General features: G+C 43.3%; 1 protein-coding gene across 1 annotated transcript in view; it reads right to left on the bottom strand.

Annotated features, from left to right (window-relative positions):
• LOC119247752 (C-type lectin domain family 4 member A-like) overlaps positions 1 to 13,921 on the bottom strand; it is a 72,905-nt gene that overhangs the window by 45,401 nt on the left and 13,583 nt on the right. The gene's annotated exons all lie outside the window — the stretch shown is intronic.

Here is a 13,921-nt window from a genome sequence, read left to right as displayed (position 1 = left end):
CGCTGCTCCCCTCAGCAGTGTACCTCGGTCCTTCTGCCTGCTCTGCTCCCCGCTCTGGCTCTGGTGAATTCTCTCACCCTCCCGCACTTCTGACTGTACCCAGTGCTTGTATAAATAAAAAATAAATAAATAAATCTTAAAAAAAAAAGAAAATAGTCAACAACAATTTTGTTACTGGTTAAACTAATATACATGGCAGCACAAATAATACATTTGGAAATAGTCAATGTTACAACTACTGATATGTCACATATTAAACATTTTGAAAGCCAAAAGCTATAACCATCTCCCGCCCAGTCCCTGATGAAATATTTGTAGTTCCTTAAAACAACAACCAGCAATCTCACAGAGAATGGAAATTTCCCGTGATCTTCAAGTTAGATACGGAAACTAGGCTGACTAGATAAGTAGAGGAGTGATAGGTAGAAAACTCTTTTGTTAGATTAGGAAACTTCCTCCCTTTACTGAGAGCTGGGGGCTAAGGGAAGAGTCAGTGCGGCTTGCCTGACATTGACACCCTCCAGGCCCTTGGTTCCTTAATATCAAATCAATATTAAAACAGTATACTATAGATGATGATTTTTTTATAATAGCCTTCTGTTTTTTGCTTTAATCATTTGGTTATATGCCAGTCTAAACTTTATAGGTTAGTTAGAAAATATCCTGTTGTCTCCCTTCCCCCAGGTAACCTCCTGCCCTTTGTTTTCCTCTAGCCCTTAGTTAATCGTTCACCATGACAAACTTAGAAATGTTAGTTGCAGACACATAGGCTTTTTGCTAGTAATATAATAACTGTTGGGTTGTTTAAAGTAAATAACTATTTTGAAAACATTTGTTTAGCAACTGTGCCTTCTTTAAGACAAAGAATAATAAATGTCATAACCTCTGCAGGATGGCAAACAGACCTTTGTCTGCTCTTGAAAAAACATGTGATGATTGTTATCTTCCTACCTTAATGCATATGCTTGTGCACTCACAATTTGCTTAGTATAAATAAAGGACTGCTGAGACCCTCAGCAGGATGATGCCTGCACCCTGACCGAGTGTCCGCATCTCATTCCCCCTTCCCCCTCCCTTACCATTTCTCTACAATTGCGCCTATGCCTTCCCATCCTTCAGGAACCCCTGACACCCAGACTACTGCGGCTGGCTAGCAACACTAGGGGGTGTGGTTCACTGACTGGTTCAGCTCAGCTGGGATGGGTCAGTTGGTACTGATGGTTTCTGGCTCAGCTCTACCACCCCATGGGCCCAAGGGAGATGACTTTTGTTAATTAAACTACTTGCCCAGTGTCAACTGCCCAACATATTGAGGCTGCAAAGAAAACAGAAGATCTAATAGTAACAACAAAAAATTAGGTGAGTAGAAAACTGTGATTAGAAAAATAAAAAATTCTAGGGGAAAAATAAGTTGAGATTAGCATTAAGGGGGGCATGATAATTAGCTTCATAAGGTGGGGCTCCCTTTTTTCCACTTCTGGTTGGTAAGTGAAAGCCTCATAAAATCCAGGCTGCTGATGCAACAAACATAAAGTCTGTATTTCCTTCCTTCATGTCTAAGAACTTCTTTGCCCCCAAAACTACCATGGCCAGTACGACACTTTACCAGGAATAAACACTATTTCCCTGGGACACGGTGAAACTACACATTATAATGTCATTACAAAATCCATCCCCATTTCACACTGTGGCAATCTGCATCTGGCAGCCCAGTCTGTACTGGTTAGTAGCAGGAGCCTTTCTGCTCCCTGGTCCTCATTGTCGACATTTCAGTCCCTCTGCCTCTTCTTCCTTCTTTCATTTTCATGAGTCACTTAGTCAACTTTCATATTCTTTTCTGGCCTCCTTGAGGCCAGAAGATGGTGTCATTACAGTGCTTGGAAATGGAATAAGTTGAACACAAATTGCTTTAGCTCATCCTTGCTGTCAACAAAACAAGTGTTCATTATTTTATCACTTAGTAATTTATTTTTATTTAAATATAAATGACACATGTCATTGTGTCTATTTTAGGTGTATGTATGACACATTTGCATAAATGTGATCTATGGATTAGTGTACATATGGGTTTATACAAACATGTGTATCACAGACACACCACTAAATGGCGACACTACCATTTAATTAACACTTTTATCATGTTCCATTATAATCATTAATTTTTTTGTGGTGGAGCTGCTAAGATCCAGTTTCCAAGCAACTTTGAAATTATAATATACTGTTGTTGTCCTAATCACCACACAGTGCATTAGATCTCTAGGGCTTATTTATCTATTTAGTTATAATTTTTTACCCTTAAAAGCCTCTCTCCAATAGTGTGTCCCCTTCCCCTGCTAATCGTCAATCTACATTTTGTTTATACAAGTTCATTTTATTTTTTAGATCCCAAATACTATTGATATCATCCAACTTTTTTCTTTCTCTGTTCAACTTATCCAAATTAGCATAAACCCTCGCTGGGTCTCCCCACTGAGTATAGCACTGGCTGTGGGGTCTGTGACCCTACCAGGACCCAGCTGTTTCCAGCTCCTAATTATTAAAATTAATATGACAGTATCTTTTGATTAAAAATGTACATTTTGGGGTGTTTAATGCGTGTGCTTTTATTTTCATTCTATTAATAGTGTTTCTTTATAACTCAAGTTCTTAATTTTAATAAATTAATAAATGCAGTGTATCAAGTTTTTCTCTTGTAATTACTACTTCTTATGTTCTTTAAGGAGAACATTGTGTACCCTATTTGCTTCCTCCAGGCACATGGCCTACAGGTAATTTGACCTTATTTAAAAGAAACTGAGGAGACTAGAAGCTGGGCCTCCATCCCTTGAGGAATGGTCCACTCACAGTTTACTCTTCTTCTGTGGTAGGAGGGTTCTGGATAACAAGCTCCTCCTCCTCGGCCAACTCTGAATTACACAAGAATTTCCCTGAGTCCTGAGTGTTGGCAAAATCTCTGCTGAGGGTTTCAGAATCTGAGTGATAACACTGGTTGACAAAAATCTCAAGGTGAAAGAGGCTCAGCCCTGCTCTTTGCTTCTGTCTGAGAGTCTGGCTCCAAAAATCCTCACTGTCTTGGGAGCTCTGCAACACTTTCAGACACTATTGGATTATACCACCTCTCTCAGATCATTCTCAGTATTTGGCTTAAAATAGAAACATTAGCATTGTCAAAGACAGAACTCTCCACACGAAGGTAAACTCTAAATTATGATGCCATGACTGTCCCACTACAGAGTTAATCTTAGACCCCACCACTAGATTATTATGTAGTTTAATTCAGCTTTCTGCTGTTCAACCCCACTAACACTCTGACCTCGCTACTCTGCAGGAAACCAGACCAAGGTGCTGCCCCTGTGCACCTAGAACCTGTCCCCAACAATATTCTCTGCAGCCTCAGAGGAGGGTGCTGCCTGCTGCTTAGGTGAGGGGCCCCTAGCACCAGGAATCCCTCTCCTTCGGGGTTAGAGCACCCCATGACCTGACTCTCTCCTCAGACAGCACACAGTTCCACCTGGTGAATGGAGGCCATCCCTGCGCCGGCAGAGTGGAGATCCTTCACCAGGGCTCCTGGGGCACCATCTGTGATGATGGCTGGGACCTGCGTGATGCCCACGTGGTGTGCAGACAGCTGGGCTGTGGAGATGCCCTCACTGCCATGGTATCCGCTAAGTTTGGGGAGGGATCAGGGCTCATCTGGCTGGATGAGGTGAGGTGCAGGGGCAGGAACTCCCTCCTGTGGGCATGGAGAGTCCTGGAGGCAGAGCAACTGTAAGCAATATGCCTGTAAAATATTGTCTTAAAAAATAACATCTGGGAAATACAATCTGACAATTTATTTTAGTAATGCTTGTTAATGTAGAAATATCTTGGAAATAGGTAGTCTAATCCAGGAGATATTGAGATTTGGATATTTTTCTGTCTTATGCACTTCAAAATGAAATACTGGCCTAGGAAAAGACCCCTTAGACATGGAGTGAATGTTTAGCAGCCATGGCACCCTCAGGTGAACAGGTATTTCACTTTTACCTAGCCACCCAATTGCTGTGGTTTTAATCTGAACCTTCAGCTCAGAGGCCCAGTGCCCCAAGCAAGTGTTATGATGATGCTGAACATGTGCCAGTCCCTGAGGTTCCTTCTGCATCTGGCATGAATGAGGGACAGGTTTCCCTGTAGAAGGAGAATTGATGAGGGTCACTCAGACAGGTGAAGAGGTAGTTGTTCTGTGATCTTTCACCTCTGTCCTGTGTAGGAAGATTTGAGCTCCACTGGGTCTATCACCCTGTATATTAAAAATTTGTGTGACTTCATATATTGACACTTAAAACATGCATTACCTCAACCACATCATTTCCTTAAACTATCAGTTGTCTTGATAGGGAAGAAACATTCATAGTTTTGACATCCTAACAATTTCCCCAATATGTGTTCATAAAGGTTTGTAGATTATTTGAGCTTTATTTCCCAAATCTGACAATGAAATGACTTAAAACTCAGAATTTGTGACAGCCATGAGCTGTTCTACTCCAGTCATTTCAATGTGCAAAGAAAATGCTCATTGTCAGAGAGGAAGTCCATTGGATTGTTGGAAGGGGAGAATGTGATGGATGGATGGGTATGTGGAGTTTTGGAAACATAAGTAAAGGCTACTAGCAGCAAAGATATACTGTCAGGAGGAGCTGATCTTCCTCTGGATCTTCTCTTCTATCTCCTTATCCTTGATAATTCAGACTTGGAAAATGTAAAAGGAGAAATTCTTACCTTCCTTTGTATTATTCTTCTCATTCTTGTGTCAATGGCTGCTGACCAGGAGAACCAGTATACAGGTCTTCATAGAGCACCTCTGGGTGGCCACAGATCTCTGATGATTCAGAGACCACATACACTGGGTGCTTATAGGTTTCCCTGCTCTATCTCTTGCTATAACTAATATGAAATAGTCTGAACACCCTGAGCATTTCTGGGTTTCCAGGATGCTTTGTCATCACCATCCACTGGTCCTGCTCCTCCCTGAGCCACTGTCTGTCCCCTTGTCACAGTTGTTTGTTTTTTTAAGAGGCATGTTTTATTTATTTATTTATTTATTTATTTATTTATTTATTTGTTTGTTTGTTTGTTTTGTTTATACATGCACTGGGTACAGTCAGAAGCGCGGGAGGGTGAGAGAATTCACCAGAGCCAGAGCGGGAGCAGAGCAGGCAGAGGGACCAAGGTACACTGCTGAGGGGAGCAGCGGGAGGCAGGAGAGGTCTGCGTGCCATGTGGGACCCTCCTCCAGTGGCCGGGGGGCAGCCGGGGATTGAACCGGCGCCGCAGAGGCTGCAGGCAGCTTCGCAACCCAGAGCTCAACCGCTGCGCCACCAGGGAGGCCCCCTTGTCACAGTTTTAATCAAACTTCTCTTCATGGTGCTGGACTCTTCTTGGCAGGTCACTAGAGGAGCAATTAATCCTGAGAAAGGAGGAGACAGTTCCCAGCTGCTCCCTGCACATGACATGTTGAATGAACATCGTCCCTGGAGCATCCTCAGTGCTGTTTCCCAAAATGATTTTTAAAACTGAGATGAGGCTGCAGATGTTATAATTGCCTGTATTCTGATAGAGTAGTGTAGACCTGTACTTGTATAAGAAATTGCTCAAAATTAAACATTCTGAATAAAGTACTTTTTATTTGTTGCTAATTTAGTAAGTTTCACCCTAATTGCTCTTACACAATTGGTCCTCAAACACACTTTTCTTCAAGGAAATAGGTGAGTGATCTGACTTTTCTCACCTCCTCACAGGCAACTCAAGGTGTACTTTGTCCAGATTCATGAATGTTCCAGGTGTCACTCTTCTTAGACAAGGGACTCTAACTTGGTCCCTGCCTCCAAAAGAACCTGATCTGTTTAGGGAAAGCTGACAGACTCCATGTTGTTGGTCCCTAAAATGATTCTAAGGAAACAGCTAAGGGGGCTGATGAGAGAAGCTGAGCTCCACATGTGGGCAGCATCATGGATTCAGCTCAGGGCTTTGTGACTCTAATGTAGCTAGTGTTTTCCAAATTTTGATTTAAGGAAGTACATGGGGAGCATTTGAAATAAAATGATCGTACTTGTAGTTGGTGCATTTTGGAAAAGTTTTCCATTATTTCATGGACATTCTTGGTAGTACTTATCTTATTTCCAAAAGTAGTTATTTTACAAAGACCATGAAACCTTGATGAAATCTTCTGAAGTTAGAATGCTGTAAATGTTCACTCTATTGATCTGCAGATGACTTATTTTGAAATGTTGCTGTAGTGATAATGAACCAGAAGAGTTTCCAGACAGAAGAATTTCATTGTTTGACTTGCCTGCTTCCCTCCCTCTAGGTCTACCTCCCCTCTACCTGCCTTGATGCAACTGAAGTAAATAGGTGAGGATGATTGGAACTGGGAAGAAATACAGCTACTTCAAAAGGGGTTGTAATGATGAAGTTCAATTGTCATGGGCTTAAATAAATGGTCAGAGCATGGAGTAGAAAATAGCTGTTAAAGGAAAAGGGTGGAAACCATCAGGATTTATGAACACCAGGAGGTGTAATTTCATAGAGAAAGGGGAAATTGAGGATGTTGGAGAATAAAAAGAGAAGATAAATGGTGTTGTAAGGAGTTGACTTTTGACATTGGTATTTCATAAACCTGTTGGCAAAATTAGAAAAGCTGCAACCATTTCCCTCCTGCCCGATCCACCCCATTCACTTTGAAACTCCTTTGTGGGTTTTAGCAAAGGAGGCCAGGCACTCTTTTGGAATATTCAGTTAAATGTTTCTCTGTAGGTATTAAAGAGTAAATACTTAGCTCAGGGCCAGATTTCAGGTTTTTATACTGTTCCAGAAAGTGTGACATTGCTTGCACATAAAGGAGGCAAGAATGTAGGATGAGAGGACTCCCTGGTGGCACGAGGGGTTAAGATGCAACACTATGAAGCCATTCGCAGCCAATGCAGCACGAGTTTGATCCCTGGCCAGGGAGGCAACCCACATGGCGCAGCAGACCTCTCCTGACTTGCTCGCTGCTCCCTTCATCAGTGTATTTCAGTAGATCTGCCTTTTCTGCTCCCAGCTCTGTTCCTGGTGAATCCTCTCACCCTCCACACCTCTGGCCTGTACCCTAGTTCTTGTATGCATAAATAAATAAATCTTTAAAAAAAATGTAGGATGAGGGAAGTTATACATGGATAGTTCAATGGAATTTGCACTTGGGGGGTAGAGTGTGATTGAAGACAGAGTTATTCAAAGTCAGTGGGGTCAATATATCTGGATTCTTAACAACACTTGACCTTGAAGCTCAGGGTGTATGTTATGAAGATTTTCCTTTCATTACAGGCCCAAGTAAAAACACTGCAGTAATGAAGAAGACAGAATTTTCATTTATTAGGGAAACAATATAACAGAGGAGTCTTTGAAGATTTATTTGATCCAAAAATGGTGCTACATGGTGCTAAACTCAACATCATCATACCCAGGGTCTTCTTGTCTCAGGACCAATGGGAGTCCTCTCTCCCCCATGCCAGAGATGACAGCACCTCCAGGAGACTGCAGAGAGAGACCTGCAAGGTGATGGAAAATCTGGTTTCAGTGGTGACAATAAAAAATTCTTTGGTAGAAAGAGATTAGTGCACAAAGACTACAGAGTATCTGTGAGACCCAGCAGCTCCTGAAAGGCTAACGCTGCTTCTTCCACTCAGCTACTCTGTGCAAAGTCATGTCTTGCTCTTGACAGCTGAAAGGCATTGGGGCAATAATGGTGAGGACTGGAGAAGAGGGTGAACACTCACACGCATGTGGTCTGATTTCATTAGGAATGGGGACAGGAGGTGATTCCCCTAGATTCCTCTGTCTTGGGGATTGAGGAATACCACCTCAATACCAGCCCAAGTTAGACCCAGAAATCTTCAGGAGAACAATCTGGGTTCTCTGTCAGAGGACAAAAGGAACAACTCAACCACATCCCATGGCCTCCTGCTCCCCAGGCCTCACATGCTCACACATAAGCAGAGGCCTAGTCCTAGGAAGGTGGTTTTTCATCTACAACTGAAACAATTCAAGAAAATTATCTCTTAGTATCATTCTACAGATGAGATTTTATTATTCTAATTAGGGCTTTTGAACATCTGCATTAATAACAGTCAACCCCAAATTTAAACATCTGGATATATGGTTCCCACAAACAATTTTTTCTAGCTTTCAAATTTAATTTACACTGCTATTGAAACTTTCCAGATTACTTCTCACAATCTGAAAAAGCTCCCAAATTTATTGTCAGATCGTAATTCTCAATTGGAGGTGTGAAGAAATTAGAATAAAGCCTTTGTCACTTATACAGGAGTGTCTGTATCATAATGATAGAAGAAATGGACATGAGAACACAATATGTGTCTCCTCTCAGAAGAGATGAAATAGACAACATCCAAGAGACACCTCCTCCAGGTCTAGAGGGCCCCAGATGTTAATAGTAAAGATAAACTGACTATTGACAAATCCAAATTCATCCTCCCCCTGACAAGGAAATGAGGCCACTGGTGACAGAGTGACACTCATCTGGCTGGGAATACCCTGCACCAGCTTCCTCCTCTGGGGAAAAAAAATAATCCCTACTCATTACTGGAGAAGAAGGAATTCCAGGAACAGGGAACTCTTCAGCATCATTATAACCATCCCAGTGGCTCTGACATGCTGTCCTGGAGGCTCTAGAAATGGACAAGGACTGAGGCTGGACTCGGGGATGATCAGTCCTTTCTACTGCAGAGATTAGGACAGCTGATATGTATAGCTCTAGATTGCAGGGCTGTCTCTGACATATATTTCATCTCAATATTTTCAGAAATTATTTGACTCTTCTACATATTCTAGTATACTTTCCTACCATGGCTTCTCGTGCCATGAAGCCAACAAAAACTATTGTAATATGAAAACTGGTACTACATTCAAGCACATGCTACAGACTTGAAACATATACTATGTACAAATCAATGTTTTAGAGTGAATTGGGACAAGAGAACCCACCTGTCCACATGCCTCTGAGTCTCTGGGAAACACAGAGCAAACAGGAGAAGGAAGCTTGGTACCTCTCACTCCTAGACAGGCAATCCCTTATCCTGCACCAAAGGGGCCTGGGTTTCACTCCACTGATATAAGGATGTTTTGATATGAGGTTTCAATTTCCAGGATCCCCCTGACATGTCACATGTCTCATCCCAAGAGCTAGCCTTAATCACTATCTGGGAAAGATCCAAGAGGAACATTCTCCTCTCTTAGGTCCCTTGTCAATAAGAGTTTCTGGTAGCTGGTAAATAAAAGCACCAGCAGTCCATGTTTTCTTTTATTAATTTACTTATGCATGCAAGAACTGGGGTACAGGCCAGAGGTGCAGGGAGTGAGAGGATTTACCAGAAAAAGAGTAGGAAGCAGCACAGGAGGATCTACTGAAATACACTGCTGAAGAGAGCAGTGGGAGAGACAGGAGAGGTCTGCTGTGTAAGCTCCCTGGTGGGGGATTGAACTCGTGCTACATTGGCTGCAGATAGCTTCATAATGCTGGGACATAACCCTTTGTACCACCAGGTACATGTTTTCTAGTGCTTAGCAAAATCAATTTTGGGGTCTCAGTATGTACATGACCCACCAATATCATACCATGTCATGTGCAAACCACACTTACCAAAGCTCACCATGGAAATTCTCAGAATGTCAGTTTCAGATATTACTGAAAAAATGGCCTTTCAGTCTATAAGAATTAGATGTATGTCTGCAACTGATTAGAAGTAGCTGTGGATACAGAGAACTGGGCTTGATATTTTCCTTTCTGAGGTGACAGAGTGGGGAAAGAGAACAAAATATTTTGTGAAGAAGACAGGAGAGAATCCTTCCATCCTCATCACAGAAGTTCTCTTCAGAAGAGATTCCTCCTTCTCATCCCCACAAACCAAGGGAAAATCAGTGTCTCCTACCTGGGGCAGATCCAGGGTCTCCCTTCTTCTCATTGTCCCCTGTGTAATACGGCAGCATAGTCGCTGAGTCATTAGTCAGGTATCCTGGTGGGGGGAAAACATCACAGACAGAAAATGTTTGCCATAATAGGGGCCTCAGTGTCAAGGTTCAGAAGAAATCTTGAGGCTTCAGAATTGAAGGGAGTGGTCTGATGTGCCTGCCTTGGGAGGAGGCTGAGAGGTTGAGTCTATAAATGTGAAGGGAACCCATGGACAGCTGAGGAACAGCAGGGAGGGCTTGGGGCACACCTGGACTGTCCAAAATGTCCTCCTTTTCTGGTAGAGCATAGTTATCAATCTCCTGGTACAAGGCTTCATCCATGACATCTTCGAAAGCAGGTGAGGCTGCAGAAAATGGCACGAGTTCAGAAAAAAGTCCTGGAGACAGTCCCTATACAAACAGGTAAGGCACACGGTGCTCTGTAGGGGCACCAAATCAGGGGTTCCCTCTGGTAGCCAGAGCCCCTTCCTGAGCTCTGTGGGACAGAGACAGCTTTCCTGACACTGATGGTGACAGTTACTCAATTCCCACTGACACTGTTTCCATAGTAAGTCATAATTTTTGAGAGGTTTTACATTCAACCAAGGATTCAGCTGTCTCAAATCTTGAAGGCTACTGTAGAGAAGGTGCTTTTTGCCAGACTGTGAGGGTGGAGACAATGTGGGGCACTTTTCTTGGTATCATAATTGGCTCAACACCTTCCCACAATAACCCTTTAGCATCCCCATGGCCCACCTTTGTGTTCTGCTCTCCCTCTGTGCACCTGAATCCCCAGGATGACCAGGACCAGAAGGAAAAGGGTCCCCAAGATGATGCAAAAGACCCCAGTCAAGGAGTTAATGCCACGGGCAGAAGCTGAGTCATATCTGCTGGCTGAGGATAGAAGAGGGTTGTGAGGTTGAGAGAGGGTTGTAGGTCCAGGAGAGCCCTTCCCCACCTGCCCTTCTCTTCCTCATCCACTGAGTCCTCAAGACCATGAAGTTAGCACTCAGATCCAATGCCTGGGTCTGAACCCAAGATGTGTCCATACAGATCCTGCCCTGAAATGTGCCAGCTATCTTCTGTATCATTTCTAAAGGATTGCTAGAAAGTGAAATGGATGAAGTTTAGGAGCATTACAGCTGCCAGAGTTATTAGGACTGTAATGCCTTGTCAGTGCATGGCTACTTAACCTCCGAAACTGAGTTATACAAGTGTTTTGAAGGAAATTAGAATGTATTTTCCAGTAGCAATGACAGAGAATCTGTGACCCAAAGTATTTCATCCATAGCTTTTTGGTTTTACTAGCAAAAGAACTATGAATATTTATGCTTAAGTTTAGAAAGGAGACATGAAATTTGGCACAAATCCATTCAATTCTCTGATTTCTTCAGTGGTACCATCCTGTGTCTCTGCTCTTACTAACTCAGTGCAATACCGCACTCACACTATCCAGAAACTATTAATCAGGGAAAGAGCATCCCACTAATAGCCTCACTGAACAAGAGGAGATAGTGTGGAGATTTGTGTAAGTTTATCTTACAAAAAGGAAATTATGAAAGAATCATAAAAATTGATTTTAATCATGATGATAATAGATAAAATTGTTTTGTCAGGTAAGACCAAAGAAGAAGGAAGGATGAGCGATTTCTTTAGGAGTGAAGGACGCTCCTCTTTCGCAGAAGCTTTGTGCCCTCGGGTTTATGGAGGGCACAGACCTCTCTGGCCATCTATCTCTGCTGTCCCAAAAACACCAGCCTCCTAGGAACTTTCTATTTCCTCAGCCCCTGAAAATGCACTAACCATACCTGAGCAGATGACTCCTGCATCCTCGAAATGAAAGCAGTTGCTGATCCCCCAGCTCTGGGACCGGCACTTCCACACATGGGACTCCTTTCCTGTGCACTGCAGATTGCTCAGCCAGATGGGCCCTGATCCCTCCCCGAAGTAAGCATAGGTTCTGGCCTCCAGGGCTTCTCCACAGCCCAGCTGTCTGCACACCACGTGGGCATCAGGCAGGTCCCAACCATCATCACAGATGGTGCCCCAGGAGCCCTGGAGAAGGATCTCCACCCTTCCGGCACAACGATGGCCTCCGTCCACCAGGCGGAGCTGCGGGCTGTCTGAGGAGAGAGTCAGGTCAAGGAGCATCTAACCTGGAAGAGGAAGGCTGCCCTGGTCCTGGGAACCCTTCGCCTGAGCAACTGGCTGTGCCCCCCTCTGAGGCTTCAGGGCCTCCTAATGTAGATAACAATGCTTGCACTGGGGCAGCACCTGGTTTCCTACAGCAATAAGCAGAAAATAGCATTGAAAATAGGAAAGAACAGGGCCTCCCCGGTGGCGCAGCGGTTGAGCGCTGGGTTACGAAGCTGCGCTCAGCCTCTGCAGCGCCGGTTCGATCCCCGGCTGCTCCCCGGCCACCTGAGGAGGGTCCCACATGGCGCGCAGACCTCTCCTGCCGCCCACTGCTCCCCTCAGCAGTGTACTTCAGTCCTTCTGTCTGCTCTGCTCCCCGCTCTGGCTCTGGTGAATTCTCTCACCCTCCCACGCTTCTGACTGTACCCAGTGCATGTATAAACAAAACAAACAAAAATAAAATAAATAAAGCATGCCTCTAAAAAATAAAAAAAAAAAAAAAAAAGAAAATAGGAAAGAACAGGAGAAATGGAAAACAACTAGTGAGCAGTCTGAGAGAGCAGGTGTGACCAGACCTGTCAGAGTAACCCTGATGTAGAGTCTACACGGCATCTGACAAGATGTCCCGAAATGTCAGACTCTTTGCCCTGAGCAGATAAATGAGAGTAGAGTGGCTAGAGAGGGCTTGTAGCTGGTGGTATCCCTATAAATCACACCCATTTCCGTGCTATTGAATAAAGGGAACTGTTGTGAGCTTATCAGAATCCACTGGAGGCAGCCCAGGAGACCTGTTTCCAGTTAGAGCTGCTCTTGTCATAGTCACTCACAGCTGAAGAATGAAAGGACCATGAGACAAGCCAGGATTTACCCAGAATATTTCATTTATGGTTCTAGGCTCCAAAATGAACTTCTCCTTGAGTAGACGGGGCCACCTCACACGGGAGACGACGTCAGATGAGACTAACATTGGCAGAGACAATGGGCATCACACATCTGCTTCTTCCCTGAGACAGTATAATCTCTACTTGAACTTCATGTCAGGAATTGCTATTATTCAAATTTTGGAGTTATTCAGTGTTTAGGAGAAAATATAATGTATCCCTAATCCCACCACGGAGTAGAATCAGGTTATATTCCTGGGTTGAAAACATTCAAACAGATTTGACTTATCTGTCAAATACAGTTGCTGTATTATTATTTTCTCCTTTCATATACAAAAAAATAGATACATTGAGAAGTTAAATAATGTGTCAGTATTGCAATTTAAATAAGGATGAAAGAGAGAATAAAATCTAGAGCTTCTATAAATAAAATAAAAAATAAATAAAATAAAAAATGGAGGAGTTGTAGGTTTTATTATCTATTCCATGACTGACTTAAAGTAAATGCTGGCACTGGAGTTTGAAATAAGAGATCTGAGACCCACAACATAGAGCAGGTTTTCTTGCAAATATATGCCTGGTGTACATGTTGTTCAGGGCAGGAGGCCAAAGAGCTATGTCAAAACTCATGGAAAGCAGAGTGGCTAGTCCTTTATTCTCTTGGTGCTGAGCTACCAATATATCCAGGCTCTCAGCTGAATTCTGAGTTCACAGAATGCCCTTGCCACAGGCACAGAGAGAGGCAGAGGTAGACTGAGGGTCACCTAAACTGCCAGGGAGGCTTGTTCCAGCTCAGGTCTGGGTTACAGTTAGATATCTGGGTGCTCAGCAGCCCCAGCCCCACCTGTCTAGCTAACAGAAAATAATGCTTCCAGGTGTCAGAAAAGATATCTGGAGTTTCTAATTTTTTTGATATTTTA

This window comes from Talpa occidentalis, unplaced genomic scaffold (assembly GCF_014898055.3).
Source record: "Talpa occidentalis isolate TD23 unplaced genomic scaffold, MPIMG_talOcc4v2.1 talOcc4.16, whole genome shotgun sequence".
Taxonomy (NCBI): domain Eukaryota; kingdom Metazoa; phylum Chordata; class Mammalia; order Eulipotyphla; family Talpidae; genus Talpa; species Talpa occidentalis.
The sequence above is the reverse complement of the archived record's forward strand: the minus strand, read 5'-3'. Positions and strand labels throughout refer to the sequence as shown.